This window comes from Ricinus communis, chromosome 8, assembly GCF_019578655.1.
Source record: "Ricinus communis isolate WT05 ecotype wild-type chromosome 8, ASM1957865v1, whole genome shotgun sequence".
In the NCBI taxonomy this organism is placed as follows: Eukaryota; Viridiplantae; Streptophyta; class Magnoliopsida; order Malpighiales; family Euphorbiaceae; genus Ricinus; species Ricinus communis.
Genome location: NC_063263.1, coordinates 3,804,806 through 3,817,681, shown reverse-complemented (window position 1 = coordinate 3,817,681; position 12,876 = coordinate 3,804,806). Strand labels below are relative to the sequence as shown.

Here is a 12,876-nt window from a genome sequence, read left to right as displayed (position 1 = left end):
TATAAAGCCACTTACTGTGATGACTAGATTAATAATTTATAAAAGTGTGACTTAAAGTATAATAAATAAGTAAAAGAACATGTACTTCTAAACATTATGTCATGATTCCTTATATAGATATTGAAAGTCTTTTTGTTCTTTTAGGAAAAGAACTCCATAGATGTAAGTCGTTCTAATTATATTAGAATTTGTCTTCTTAGTTGTCAGCAAAGTCCTAGGTCAGATCGGACTCTTCAACTAGAATTCGATCATGACACGTTTTCTACGAAAGACTTTTATGAAGTTTAAAAATCAGGATGCATTCAATACTAATTTTAAAAGACTTTGTATTAGTCATTGATGTATTCGATATTAATTTTTAAAAACTTTAAAAAAATCTATAGAAATTATGGAGTATTTAATTATAACTTTTTTAAAGTCTTTAAAAGTAAATTTGTATAAAAAAAAACCATTGATTTTTATAGACATGAACTTTTATATACTTTTAATGACTTTTTATGTATTATTATGAATAAAAATTCTCAAAATTTCTTTTTCACTTTTCTTCAAGATTTCAATAGACTTTTTTTTGAAAAACTTATATTTTTTCTTTTCAAATTCTCCTGCATTATTGTCTTTATTTTTCTTTAATGTATCTTCCATCTTAAAAAATATAAAAAATTGGATAAAACTCAAAAGCTAAAAGTTATTTTACTAATAATATTTACTTGTACTCACACATACAAAAGAATTAATTAAAAATTTTTAATTTAATTTTAAAAGGACCGTCATAAAAATATGAAATTTAAATAAAACATTTAGTGAATTATTTTGAGCAAACAACCCCACCATATATAGACTTCTAAATCTTATTAGAAAGATAATCTTTTTCTGTTAGTAAATGTGTTTGTTGTCAGTTTAGGTACTTATCAATGAATTAGTAGGCGTGATTATTGTTAGTTTAAATATTTATCAAATAAGTAATGAACAAAATATAACGAGTATGACATAAATTTGGTAGTTTAATCGGAGACAATTTGTAATAAAGTAATTTCTTTTTTAAAAAAAATTATTAGCTTGACAAAAAAATAGTGTTCATGTTGTGAGATAGAAAATTTAAAAATGATATGAATTTGACACAATAATGAAATGAAGTCCGTTACTTGTGTATAAAGTTGTATATAACATTATGTGAAATAATATTTAAAGTAAATGAAAAAAAGATGTAGAAAATAATAAAAGTAAAATGATTAAATTTATTTTAAATAATTAAATAATAGATAAATAATAGTATGTGAAAATTAATAAAAGTCTATCAATGTCTATAAAAGCATTTTAAGTAAAGTTTATGAAAGTTATTTATAAAATCATAAACTCTGTAAAAGTCATTAAAAATTTTCAACTCTCTAAAAAAGTAATTCGTTTAAAAAAATTCTATAAAACTCTTAAAAGTCTTAATTAAATTCACCATCCTAAGTATTTATCAAATAAATAAAAAATAAAATATAAAAGTATGGTATGAATTTGGTGGTTTAATTGGAGATAAATTATAATATGATAATCTTTAAAAAAAAAATTCTCTTGACAAAAAGATAGTGTTCATGTTGTGAAATAGAAAATTTAAAAATGATATAAATTTAACATAACAATAAAATGAAGTCTGTTACTTGTGTGTGAAGCTATGCGGAATAATGTTTAAAGTAAACACAAAAGAAAGGAAAGCAAAATGATTAAATTTATTTTTAAATAATTAAATAATAGATAATAGTATTCTTTAAAATTAATAAAAGTCTATCATTGTCTAAAAATATTTTTAAGTAAAGTCTGTGAAAATCATTCATAAAATAATGAACTCTGTAAAAATCATTAAAAATTCAAGAACTCTTTAAAAGTAATTTATTTAAATTTTTTTAAAAGTCTTAATTAAATACACTCTCCTAAAGCTCCTAGTTGTAGTGGAATGTGAATTTGGTCAACTCTATTTTTCTCCAACATGACATCCTTGTTAAGTACTGTTTTGGGGGTAATATGGCTCCTAAAGTTGACATTCGGAAGGCATATTTGAAACAATGAATTAACATTTGGAATTTCTTTACAGCTTAGGGATTGGATATTGTCCATTTTTTGTTTTTGAGACTTTGTATCATGGTTAATGTTGAGCCTAAAGGCTATTTCTCCCGCTCTAGAGGAGTGCATCAGGGGACCCTCTGTCCCCTTTTCTCTTTTGCATTCGGAGAAGACTTTCTTAGTAGATGGATTGCTAAGAAAGTATCAGAGGGTTTGCTTCTTCCTATCCATCAGTCTTCTAGCATTAACTTTCCATCTCATTTGCTTTATGTTGATGACATCCTTTTGTTTTGTACGGCTACTTCTAAGATTATGCAAGCAATCAATTTTATCTTTTGACACAGTATGGTGCTATGTCTGGGCAACAGGTGAATTGGGCCAATTCAAAGTTTTCTTTTTGGGGGAAAGTTGTCACTCCAAGACGAGCTACTACATTAAAGGATATTTCCAACATGTATCGAGGTAAAATTCCTTCCTTTTATTTAGGGGTTCCTCTTTTTCAAGGAGCACTAATAGCAAAATGGTTGAACCTCTTGTTGGTAAAATTGTCAATAAATTCTCAAAATGGCATGGCTTATCTTTATCATTTGTTCGTTGACTTGCGCTAATTTAGTATGTTATCATGAGCTCATTTTTACACTCATTTACTGTTTATAAATGGCCAAGGAGCTTGCTAATTTCTATGGAAAAACGTATTTGCAATTTCTTTGTGAACAGGTTCAATTACTTTAAGAAAGTTATGGTGCCATGGAAGATTTGTTGTTTGTCAGTAAAGATGGGCGGTTTGTAGAATAAAGGGAGGAGATGAGTACTTAATTGCACAAAAAACTTACTATAAGATTTTAGTACAAATTTTGTGCTACACTACATCACTCATTTAGGACACTACAATTTATTATGTAATCATTCACTTAGGAGCACACCTCACTTGAATTCATTTTTCTTCAAACTTATTGCTTGCACACACACACAAGGAGCCTAGCTCCTTTTATACCTGCGTAAAGTTGTTATATTGCCAATTTTTATTAGGTCGGTTCTTTTTTTTAAACAATTCTAGAGTGAATTCTCTAGAACTTTAGAGAGAGAGGGAGGTAGTGATTTTCAATACTCGCCCTCACCGAGTACTCTCTTTTAATATATGCGTACTCACCATACCAAGTTGTATGAAGTCTTCAAATTTTTGCACCATTGCATTCCTTTAGTAAATATATATGCTATTTGATCTTCAGCCTTGATATACTTCATCTCTATTTCTCCATGCAAGACTTTTTCTCGTACAAAGTGATAATGTATCTTCCACACTTTTGGTTCTTGTGTGAAGTTTTCAGTCAGGTGAATAGCTGACTAATTATCACAATGCAATTGCACCGAGTAATTAATAGTTTGATGAAGATCCCTCAAAAGCTGCATCATCCATGTACACTCTTGACTTGATTGACAATGATATTGTAGGTTGTCTTTTACTGCACCAAGAAACAGGCCCCGATCTAAGGCAAAACACATATCTTGTCGTTGAACGCCTTGTATCGCAATCTCCAGCATAGTCCACATTGCAGCACCCGACTACCTTACTGTCTCCTTCCTTTTTGTATAGTATACCATAATCAATAGTACCTCGGGCATATTGCAAAATTCTCCTTACAGCTTCTAGATGAGGCTTTTTCGGCTTTTGCATAAATCAGCTCATTATACTTACCACATATGATATATATAGTCTTTTAAGAGTGAGGTAGATAAGACTGCCAACTAGCTGCCTATACATTATAGCATCCTCCAAATCCTTTCTCTCGATTGAGGATAACTTTGTATGTACCTCCACTAGAATTGAAAATAGTCTTGCATTCTAGCATCCCATACTTCTCGAGAAGATCTTTAGTATACTTTTGTTGGCACAAAAAGGGTCCAGCCTAGGTTTGCTCCACTTCAAGACTAAGAAAATACTTTAACCCTCCTAAGGATTTTATTTGAAAGCATACTGATAAATTGGCTTTAATTTGACATATCTCCATCCCGTCGTCTCCTGTAATGATAAGGTCATCTACATAGATTAGTATTATAGCCAACTTACCACCTTTGAGCTCTTATAAACAAATTGGAGTTTGCTGGTGCCATTATATAATCATTTTAAATCAGAGACTCTACTATCTTCCCGTACCAAGCTCTTGGTGCTTGCTTTAATCCATAGAGTGCCTTCTTTAGCTTGCATACATAGCTTGGATGAGCCTTGCTCTCAAACCCTTGAGGTTGCTCCATGAATATTTCTTAATTCGATTCTCCGTGCATAAATGCATTCTTTACATCCATTTGCCAGAGTTTCCAATCCCCGCAAGCAGCTAAGGCCAATAGAACAGGTACTATTCTAATGTTTACTACTAGACTAAATGTCTCATCATAGTCCAACCCATATATCCGTGAGAATCCTTGAGCCACCAACCGAGCTTTATATCTCTCAATTGATCCGTGAGGACGACTCTTTACTTTATATACCCATTTACAGGATATCGACTTCATTTCATGGGCTTTGAAACTAATTTCCAAGTCTCAATATGCTTCAAAGCTTCTATTTCCTCTTCTATAGCCTTTTTCCACTCTTTGCTTGAGAATGCTTCCTCGTATGTTGCTAGCTCTTTTGCTTTGCCATCCTCAACAAGTGCTGCATTGGCATACTTAGGATTTGGTTTATGTTGCCTTTTTGTCCTTCTTAACTATGGTCCAATTTCTTTTGTACTTTCAACATCTTGAATTTCTTCAAATTGACTTAGTTTTGCTTCTTCTGGTATTTGATGCACTCCCGTATGCCATGGAGACTTGGCCTTTTCAGGTGACTTATCACCGGCTATTTCTATTTTTGATTCTACCTCCGGAGTGCTTCCTTCGACTGCTTCCTCTTATTCAAATCTTTCTTGTATTTTCTCCTTAATTTCTTTTGAGTCTGATAAAACCACTACTTGAGGAGACCACTAGGATGACACTTCATCGAATATCACACTTCTTGAAGTATGACATCTTCCTCTTGTAGGGTCACAACACTTCCACCCTTTTCTTTGATTATCATAACCCACAAAATTCCTTTTATTGCTTCCTTATTGAATTACGTAAATGACTAGGTACGAAAACATAACATATGCAACTAAAAACTTGAAAGTGACTTACAGTGGGTCTTATGTTCCACAACTTCTCAAAAGGTGAAATCGATCCAAGCGGTGTCTATGGTAACCTATTGATCATGTGCACAACTGTCTTCATGCACTTTGTCCAAAACCAAGATGGAACGTTCTTCGCATGGAGCATACTTCTGCATATCTCTATAAGGTGCATATTCTTTCTTTCCGCTACTCCATTTTATTGTGGAGTGTTAGGCCACATCAATTGTCACTATAGCTTACAATCTTGTAGGTACTTCGAGAATTCATATGAAGTATATTCACCTCCATTGTTGGTACGTAGACACAAAATTCTCTGACCAACTTCTTTTTCAGCTGTCTCCTTGAACTCCTTAACCTTGCTTAAGGCTTTTGATTTTTCCTTTATAAAGTATAACTATACGTATCTTGAGAATTTGTCGTTGAAGGTTATCATATATTGAAAACCACTGATAGATGGTTGTTTCACAAGTCCAAACACGTCTGAATGAACCAGCTCTAGAGGCTCTTTAGCTCTATACTTAGAATCATCATAAGGTAACTGGTGTGCTTTCCTATACTGACATCTAGCAGATATTGAATCCTTTTGAACATCTAGTCGAGAAAGTTCCTTGAGTATGTACTTATCCATCATTTTTTTCAACTTGTGATAGTTCAGTGTCCTAGCTGTGCATGCCATAAATCAGCTGTCTTACTCCTTTTGGTCTTATCTGCGTGCTGACATCATATAGATAGACTCTAGCTTTCGCCCCTCTATAAGTGGCATACTTGTTGGCTTTAGACTTTGATATACTTTCACATCTTTTGGCCGGAACACCACATAGTTCCCCAAGGATGTGAGTTGTGATACTGATATTAAGTTCTTCTTTATTCCAAGTACATGAAATACATTTTCCAATGGTACTTGCCTGGAATTATATATGGGCACTACTGTCATCTTGCCAATATGAGTGATAGGTAACCTTGAGTTATTTGCAGCGATAATAACTCGTCCCCCTTCATACTCTGTCATGCTTGATAAATTTTCTTTATCTCATGTCATGTGATTAGAGCACCCAAAGTCTATTATCCAATCATCATTATAATTGATAGATCTAGCACTCACCATGACAAGCACTTGCTCCTCTTTTAGCTTAGTCATGATGGAGGGTGTAAACTCATCAGAGTTGACAGTTACTAGTTCTAAAAAATGGCACATGAAGCTTGAAAATCCCATTCATCTTCATTTTCAACTTGAGGTTGAGTGCATGTTGCAGCATTCCTTTTTGCTCTTTTAAATCGACAATCTTGAGTATAGTGACCTTGCATGCCACAATTATAGCACTAACTATTCTTTTGATGGCTAGTTTTGTCTTCTGACTGATGGTTGGGTGAGCTCTCCTTTGTTGACAACTCCTTCCTTGATGACGTTTTTGCCATCCTTCCTGCTTTATTTTTTCTCCACTTGATCTTGTAGTATAAAGAGCCTTACCCATTTTATTGCTGAGGAGGCTTTCTCCTATTTCTTGACTGTTACTTTAGACATTTGTTTATTTAAAGCTTCTTGATTTGCTAATATATTTTCTAACTCATTTAAAGACGGCTCCTTAGACCATCCACGAGTTGCTGTGACGAGTGCATTAAACTCGGGACGTAACTCGTAAATTATAATCCTCCTCATTCTTGTCTATGTAATTTGAGTTTGACGATCTAATTTTGAAATTTCTTGACATAAAGTTTTAACTTTAGTAAAGTATTCACTCACTGTCATTTTATGCTGCGAGATTGATAATAGCTCATTCTCGAGTTGTTGTAGCTTGGTATCATTCGTCCGAGCGAATAATTCGGTAAGAGTGTCCCATGCCTCCTTGGGTGTTTTTGCATCCCTGATGCGCTATAATAAATCATCCTTCACAGGTACCGACAGAGCATACATAGCTTTACCGACCTTGACTTTCCCTCTTTTAAGGTCATCTTAACTTTATTGGGGGTGTTGTCTCACTTCCTCCATCAATCTCCTATAAATCTTAACCAACTAAATAAAATTGCATTCTAGTACTCCAAGTACTATAATTATTAGAATTAAGTTTTTTAAGGCTACTCACTGAATTGGAATATCCGCCACTATGATTTGATTAATTTTCTCTAATTAGTCAAGTAAACTTGGTCCCATACCAACAAGCTTTACAGTCCTAGACTGCAAACTAGCAGTGCCTCGACGTAATACGATCCCTGATCGCTTGCTCTTGAAGCACTTGTAGAATAAAGGGAGGAGAGGACTTAATTGCATAAGAAAACTTACTATAAAATTTTAGTACAAATCGGTATAAAATCGGTACATTGCCGACTTTTACTAGGTCAGTTCCTTTTTTTTAGACAATTCTAGAGAGAACTCTCTAGAACTTTAGAGACAGAGAGGAAGGTGGTGATTTTCAATACGGTTTGGGTATTAAGCACTTGAATTCCCTTAATTTAGTAATGTTGGGCAAAATTACTTGTAATCTAATTTTTAAAAATAGTTTTTCTTCTTGATGTGTTGCAAGCTCTTTTTATGAGCTCTTCAGGTCTCCCTAAGCCTTCGTTATTTAAGTCCTCAATTTGAACCTCGATCAAGGCTATCTATCATATGATGCGTTCTAATTCTCATTGGTTTATTGGTACCACTTTTAACCTTAATTTTTGGAAAAATCACTGGATATATCCATCTATTGTGGATCAATTGCAAATCCCTATGGTGGAGCGTTTACAGTTAACTAATAAAGTTGTTGAGGTTTTTTTTTTTTTTAATTAATGATAGTTGGCATCTTCCTCCTCTCAGTTCAACTTTACAAGATCAGATCTGAGAGGTAAATGGTGGTTTTGAATCGAAGGATGTTTGTCTTTAGACTAATTCTATAAATGGCTCTTTTATAGACGAGAAGCTCTATGCTTCTTTTGTTCCTCATCATGGACGTTGTAATTAGAGTCGATTTGTTTGAAAAGATTTTTTGCCTCCCTCAAGATCTATGATATATTGGCGGGCACTAATGGGTTATCTTCCAACCAAGGATGTGCTTATAAAAGAAGTCCTCGTTATGGCATCCTGTTGCTATCTTTATGGAGCAACAGCTGAACCCTACGAGCACCAGCTGGTTTGATGCCAATTTGTAGTAGCTATATGGCATACAGTGTCCTCTTTATTAAAAAAATCTTAAACACTTTCGGTTTCACTTGTTGATTTGGTTCTAACGCCATGAAACATCAATTCAGTTCTCAACCTAGCAACTTCTAGTGTTCGGCAATTGTCAACATGGAATGGATCGTTTGGAAAATAAGGGGGTAAATTGCCCAACTGGTACCAATCCTTAGCACTATATATTAATTTGATACCAAGACTTTACTTTGAATCAATATGGTACTAAATGTACAGAAAAGTATATCAATTTAGTCCAAATATCCAATTTTCGACAACCGGTGGTGACATAGCATGCTGAGTAGGTATATTCTGGTTGTTTCTCCTCCTCGGCGTATGCCACGTCAATTAATGAAATCTGACACAATAATATCCCCAAATTAAATCCCATTTCCCCTAATTTTTCCCATGTTTTCCCCTAATTCAACTCTAATTCTATTCCCCCTTTTTCTACCCTCTCTTCTATTCTCCATAACTCCTATTCCCCGTAATTCAACCCCGTCGCTGCACTGTTACCTCCACTGTGAGAGCAATCTCCCATTCTCACCTCGTCTTTGTTCGAGTAACTGAAAATATATCCTAGGTCTAGTTCGTTCTCGATCGTTCGTTACCACATAAGCTTTTTCCATGGATTCTCCACATGCTTAGCTTCGACAGAAGCCTTAACTAAGTGTGGCAGTTTAGCTTCGCTTAAAGTACTGGTAACTTGTATTTTGTTCTTTCGTTCTGTATATTACATGTTGATAGTTTTGTTTGGTTTTTGGTAACTTGCAAAGGATGTTCTTCTGTTGTTTTGAGTTTTCTATCAATTTGTGTTTTCTTCTGTTCTGAATGTGTGATGAATCTTTGGTTTTGTGGTTATAGGCTTGGAGTTGTGACTGAATTAGTAGAGTTGAGCTGACTGAATTCAAGCTTAGAAAAACTTGGATTGTTTGTTCTAGAGTTAAAGTTAGTACGGTTCAGTTAAAGTAACTGAAGAAGGATACTTTCATTAAACTGAAAGCCTCAACTGGAGACAACGACAGATGAGTTAGCAAAAGTTAAAGATAGGAGAGATTGGATTGTTTGTTGCAGTTAGTATTTCTTTTTTGTAAGCTGTTTGTGTATATGATTTGAATTGTTAGTATTGGTGTTGGTATTTTGTTTTGTAGGACCTTTTGTTAGTGTTAGTAGTTTGTTTTGTAGGACGTCTTTCACAGTTGTAGTGTAGAACTACAATGATTTCTTATTGTAGAACCTGCTATTAAATTAATAAAAGAAACATTTATTTCTATTTATATATGTAAATAATTCTTAAAATACAAATGCTTAAGTGGTGGTGTTGCAAAAGTATTAAGTATTGCACTTTAAGAAATTACAAAATAGCAACTTGTATTAAGTGTGGGATACAAGAACATGACAATATAATTAAATGATTTTATGGTACTGATCAAAATACAGTGTTTACACTGAGTACAATAAACAAGCATGTGAAATTTGTCCTACAGGACCACAAAAGCATCTTTAGTCCTAAAAGCAACAAAAAAAGTTCCTACACATAAACAAGTTCCTAATGTATTAAACAATCATAAGGCCAAGCTAAGGATTGTTGTTGTCTCCAAGACCTGCAGGCATCTAAGGCTTCTTCTTGTTTGAGGTTGTAGTCTCAACATTTCCTTTCCTCATAGCCTTCTAAGTTGTTGCTTGCACCTTATCTTTCCCCTTTCCCAAACTTTCATTTGGAGTAGGATTAGATCCAGAAGCTTTCTTTGACGTTGTGGAAAGAGATGCAGATCTAGGAGGCATAAATGGCTTGTTGCCCTAGTTCTTTACTGTCTTGCCCTTGCCCTTCTTCTTAACTGTCTTCATATTACTCTATTACGAGTCTTCATTTAGGCCACTTGATTGAGTTGGAATATCACTTAGCAACTCATTGATGCTTCTAGTATTTTGATGAGGTCTTTATGTTCCTGCAACAGTTTGGGACAGATTTGTCCAATGAAGATTAAAGTCATCTAGATCTACTAGATGACCAGGTATGTTAAACTCAGTTTGGCTTGATAGTGAAGGAGTTACATTTTTTGCACTTGCATAAGTTAAAGTAAATGTACATTAGGTTATTACAAATACATTTAGTTATTAAAAATATACATATAACATGAACTTATTACCTGTGTAGTCCCAATTGGATCATTTTCTAAGGATTGAGCATATGGGAGTTGGTTAATAAGGAGTTGGTCATTATGGAGTTGGTCAATCTCATCATGAGGAACTTCTTGGTTGCAGCTACTGTCTGTCTGGTTTGCTCTTCTTCTTACCTAGTAAAACACATAAATAATATTGTTTAAGGTGTTTTAAAGAAACTTAATGTATAGAAGCTTGAATTGAAATTGCTCTTACTTGTAATTTTTTCCTCCTAGGCTGTTCTGATCTAGATTTGCCATGATTATGGTATCTCTTATTGTGGCCTTTAGCTCCACAAATGGTGCAAGTCATCACTGACCATTTTTTGCTTACTTTGCCTTTTTTTTATGGTAGAGCTGTCATCTCATCTTCTTCTAATCTCCTCTTTATAACATATCTGCCTCTCTGTTTTGGTTGAACTGGAGCAGGAGGTAGCACAGGTGGCTATATGTTTTTAAATAAGTATTTACCTTGTAATAATCATCTAGATAATTCTCAGAATTATCATGCTTGTACCAGATTGCACACACTACATAGCAGCATGGTATGCCAGTTAAATCAAACCTCCTACAAGTACATGTTCTCTCTTTAATATCAACCACAAACTGCCCCCCAGGACCAACCACCTGAAACCTATCCCCCCCCCCACCCCGCGACCACTCGATTCGAACATCCAAAGAAAATTCTTTAGACTTCTCTAACTTAGCTATAATCTTAGGAAAATATTGACTCGCATTTCTTTTCATAGCATCTCTCTTTTTGTGAATTCTTTTCATTAGCTTTGTCCTAATGATCTCATTCATTGTTTTAACTCCTTTAGTCCTTGATTCTAGAATAAAGCTATTAAAACATTCACATAGATTGTTTAATAACATGTCACATTTAGGGGCTGTCCTAAAATATGACCTAGACCAATGGTAGGGGAGGGGGGGGGGGTATATTGTTCATATAGTTATGTCATTCTTTAGAAATTTCTGCAATTTTATCCATTATTTTCTGGAACATTTGCACATAACTAGCCCTAGTAGCGTCCCAAACTAACTCTTTTAGTCCTAATATAATAAACTTTTTCTTGAAATTATTGTGGACATGTCTAACATAAAATCTGTGTTCTACATTGGGAAACATCTCTTCAATTGCAGGAATTAAACCCTAATTAAGCATAAAAAAGAATAAACCATAATTAACAACTCAAATATACAATAGTTCACATAAATGCTAAAAAATATTAAAATAAAAGGATTAGATGTTTGTACCTTTTGTCTGTCACTCACAAAGGTCCAGTGGTGACTGCTGTTAAGTTCTAAGTCAGCTGCAAGTAGGTCTAGGAACCATTTCTAGTTATCCTTGTTCTCCTTTTGAACAACTGCCCATGCAACTGGATATATACAGTTGTTGGCATCAATTGCCACAGCTACTGTAGCTGCCCACCATAAATCCCCTTCAACCAACGACCATTAATTGAGATTAAAGGTCTGCAATACTTGAACCCATCCTTTAGGGCAGCAAAATATACATATAAACCCTTGAACACTTGTTCCTCCAAATGAAGCACAATTGTGGACCCAGGATGACTCCTTAGCAACTCAAGTTTGTAACCATGCAGTCTACCCAATTGCTCTTTTTCATCACCATCAATGAACTTCAGAGCAATGTTCCTAGCTCTCCAAGCCTTTAGCCTAGACACATCAACTGCTATATCCTCCTTAACAGTTTGAATAATACATTGAATTGCCCAACTTGGATCATCCCTAAACCTTTCCACATACATCATGGCAATGTAGTTAGCATTAACATGTCTGTTATAGTGCTCTTTAGTGCAACTGTGATCAAACTTTACAGACTTGATTTGCACAGTGTTCTTATCATCTGTCTTTAAGTAAGCCCAAATAAAAAACCCACATCCCTTTTTGCACTTTGTTTTACATTTTGTTTTTGTATTTGGACCAAAAATAACTTGATTCCTGCTCCTTATTGAGTAGTTCTTCACTGCATCTTTAAATTGCCTAAAAGTACTAAACAACATGCCTATTTTCAAATTAGGGTTGGCCATATCTGTCTCCTTATTAAAAATCGGCCATTTTGTCTTCCTCGAATCATTATCACTTTCATCAGATGAGGAGCATGACCTAAGCTCATCACTTGGTGCATAAACAGTCTCATTTGAACCCTCACTACCAATTATTTCTTCATTAACCCTTGTTCTATCCCTTTCTAACTCCATATCAACAAATTTTTTAAATAATTCATCATCATCTTCATCATGCAAGTCATATCACAATCAACAAATTCAGGGTCTTCCTCATCAGCCTCACTTTCAAACTCCTCACTATCATCATCACCATGACCATCCTGTTCAATCTGTACCCTTCT

At 34.2% G+C, this 12,876-nt stretch overlaps 1 long non-coding RNA gene across 1 annotated transcript; it reads left to right on the top strand.

Moving 5' to 3' along the window:
- Positions 1–2,132: 2,132 nt before the first annotated feature.
- LOC125370978 lies at positions 2,133–9,714 on the top strand. Its single transcript, XR_007217107.1, has 3 exons — positions 2,133–2,257; positions 2,415–2,508; positions 9,205–9,714. It is a non-coding gene; the product is annotated as an uncharacterized LOC125370978 (long non-coding RNA).
- Positions 9,715–12,876: the final 3,162 nt, after the last annotated feature.